The sequence below is a fragment of the Strongylocentrotus purpuratus genome, unplaced genomic scaffold, assembly GCF_000002235.5.
Source record: "Strongylocentrotus purpuratus isolate Spur 01 unplaced genomic scaffold, Spur_5.0 spur5_scaffold_9, whole genome shotgun sequence".
Classification (NCBI taxonomy): Eukaryota; Metazoa; Echinodermata; class Echinoidea; order Camarodonta; family Strongylocentrotidae; genus Strongylocentrotus; species Strongylocentrotus purpuratus.
Genome location: NW_022145615.1, coordinates 21,706,180 through 21,709,477, shown reverse-complemented (window position 1 = coordinate 21,709,477; position 3,298 = coordinate 21,706,180). Strand labels below are relative to the sequence as shown.

The window sequence follows — 3,298 nt, the reverse complement described above, 5'->3', positions numbered from 1 at the left end:
TTGGTTGGTAAAAGGGTTAACATGTGCCTCGCTTAAATTTCTTTAGAATCAAGAAACCTTTTTTTCTTTCCTTGGGAGGGGGCTCGAAGAAATTGGAGCTGGGGAATCGCACAAAATTACTTATTTTGCAATCGTACAATGTTATTGATTTTGAACTACTAGAAAAGGTGGCTGCTTTATCAAAATTAAAAAAAAATGATGGATACCTTTTTTTCTTTCCTTGGGAGGGGGCTCGAAGAAATTGGAGCTGGGGAATCGCACAAAATTACTTATTTTGCAATCGTACAATGTTATTGATTTTGAACTACTAGAAAAGGTGGCTGCTTTATCAAAATTTAAAAAAAATGATGGATATTCTGTCAGTAGGGCAACTTGCCCCCTTTACCCCTCCTCCAAATATACCACTGTTAAACATTAGAACTTGTTCCACAGTGTCTATTATGTTCATGATACGAGCGGATCAGGTTCGATTAAGGAAGGTATACAGGGATTCGGGAACGTAACGGAGAAAACACGCAGATTGATTTGAGAGAATGGAACTGATGGAGGAAGCATTGATGTCTAGAAGAAATAAGATTTAGACAAGTGTGAAGTATTCTGTAGTATGAGTGAGGAAAATGGAGAAAACATAAGGATTGTTCTAAAATTGGAAGATAATAATTACAAAAAAACATGGAAGTAGGCTTAAAATAAACTTCCAGAGGAAAGGATATCTCGGTATAGATCCTAAGATTATAAATGTAAAGGAAATATTGACATCAATGACGCAAACTTGTAGAATTAAGAATAAAATGAGAACACGGGATGGTATAAACCCTTGTTTGAATATTGCCTAGAATGTATTAACTTTTTTTTAAATATCGATTTGAATTTCGACTTTAAAAATATATAATTCCTTCATCGTTATTACTTTCTGTCCTGTATTTCTATAAGTGTGACTCAAAATCACTGAAGTCCTAAATTTGTCTCTTTCTCCTCTCTCGCTCTTTTTCTCTTGTCTCTGTCTCTCTCTCTCTTTTTTTTTTTTTTACTGATTCTGGTATTCTTATTATGCTATTCTCCCCTCTCTTGTTAGTTGTATTACCCATTCTGCTACCCCCTACTCTCTCACTCTCTCTCTGTCTGTCTCTCTGTCTCTCCCTCCTCTCCTACCCATCCTTTCTCTGTGTGTCTGTAGGTTTGTCTGTCTGCCCCCCCCCCCCCTCTCACCCCATCTCTCACTCTCTCTCCCCTTTTCCCCTCTCATCCCATCTCTCACTGTCTCTCTCTCTCCCTTTCACCCCATCCCCCTCTCTCCCCGATCTCTCTGTCTCTCTCTCTCTCTCTCCCCTATATCTCTCCTCTTAAATCATCATGCCATCATATTCCATCTCGAGCGATGGGAGTGAGTGTGGGTGACATGCGCTATGGAATGTGAATGCATATATCAGATACGATCGAGACGAGCTCACCACAGACACCAGGGACTGATACATGGCTTCAGGTCGCCTGCCTGGTCGACGTCACAATGACCATGGCCTTCCACCAATCATGTCAATGGCGTATTTTATCTTATCAGCTTGTTGTGACCTTTCAAATCGATTCACTTCGGATTTAAAGTTCTAGTACACTCTACAATCACAGTCACGTGATTTCAATTGAAGAGATATTGATTTTACAATGGAATGTTTTACCTGTGAAAAGTCTTGTATAGGCTTCTTGAACACGGTATTATTTTATTAGATTGCTCTTTCACGACCGCAATCGCAAAGCCACATTTCTAAACGATGTTATGACGCCAAATCTTGCATTATTTTGTTCAAAGATTCAGATTCAGCCTGACTTGAAACATAGCTTTACGATATGGAGGGGTGGGGGGGGGGGGGGGAGGGGTGCAGAAGCCGAGAGATTTTGAAATTATTTATAGGCCTATTTGGCAGCCGTCAGGTCATATTCGAGCAGCGAGATGACCTATTTCTATTTTTCATATATCACTGTTATATTTTGATGTCGAAACTACATTCTGCGTATTATATAATATCAAACTTTCAAGAGGAAAGACAATATTCGGCCAGAAAGAGCAGCCACTCCAAGTGCTTTCGTGAGCAGACGACCGCTGTGTAAACGGCGGGAAAATGAAAGACCGAAGTGGAGTATGCTCCACGAAGGAACAGGCTCGTGTAAACACAGCCTGAGACTTCTTGTTAACCTTGAATTGGCTAATAATAATCTCTCATCGACAATGAATGAAATCCTTCCAAAGTTCCATACATGCATGGTACTTTCCGGATTTGTAATTTCGACTATTATCATTTTGTTATACAAATGTGAACGTGGTAATGAGTTATATCTATGTAATCTGATCCTGGGTTACACCAGCATTCACAGTGATGATGTCAGCATCCGGGTAATTCATGTTTTTCGTGATTTTAGTTTGTTAATGGAACAAGATTTAAACCTATACAGTACAACAAGGGGAGTGTTAGATCTCAACCTATTTAAATCAGTGTAGGAATGCAGTAGGTTACATTTAAACGAGTATCTGCGATCATTTTGCTAGGAAAGCACGTCTTAGTTCCTCATTTCATTTTTCGTTGTATAAAATAATGTGTAATCAACTACGAATGACATTTCTCAATTTACTTAAATCATTTTAATAACATAATATGCAATGCAATGAAACATGAACGTGAATTGAAGCATTCGATGTAATCAGTGAGGGTGGAAACTCAATGAAGGTTCATGATACAAAATAACACCCCCCCCCTCTCTCTCTCTCTCTCTCTCTCTCTCTCTTTCTCTCTCTCTCTCTCTCTCTCTTTAGTTGTCTCTTTATCTATCTCCACATACTGTCTCTAAACTTCTATCCCTTTATATATATATATATCTCTCTCTCTCTTCGTCTGGCCTTTTCTCCCTGTCTGTCTACCATCTCCCTTGACCCCTCTCTTTCCCCCTCTCTTTACCTCTTTCTCTCCCCCTCTCTTTACCTCTTTCTCTTCCTCTCTAAATGTCTTGCTCTCTCTCCTCTCTCATCTTATCTCCCTCTATTCTTTCTCTCTCACTTACTCTCTCGCTTTCTATTCACTCTCTCTATCTCTCCCCCTTCCATTGTTTCAGTTTATAATGTTCTCCCTCTTTCTTTCTATCTGTCACAATATACACCTCTCTCTCTCTCTCTCTCTCTCTCTCTCTCTCCCTCCCCCTCTCTCTCTCTCTCTCTCTCTCTCTCTCCCTCTCTCTCTCTTTCTACCTCCTTTAGAGCAACCAAGCAAACCAGAACCTTGATTAGAAGACGTCCCAGATTCCGTCGCGTCAT

General features: G+C 39.9%; 1 pseudogene; it reads right to left on the bottom strand.

Annotated features, from left to right (window-relative positions):
• Nucleotides 1–577: 577 nt before the first annotated feature.
• Nucleotides 578–3,298, bottom strand: LOC115920525 (annotated as a pseudogene).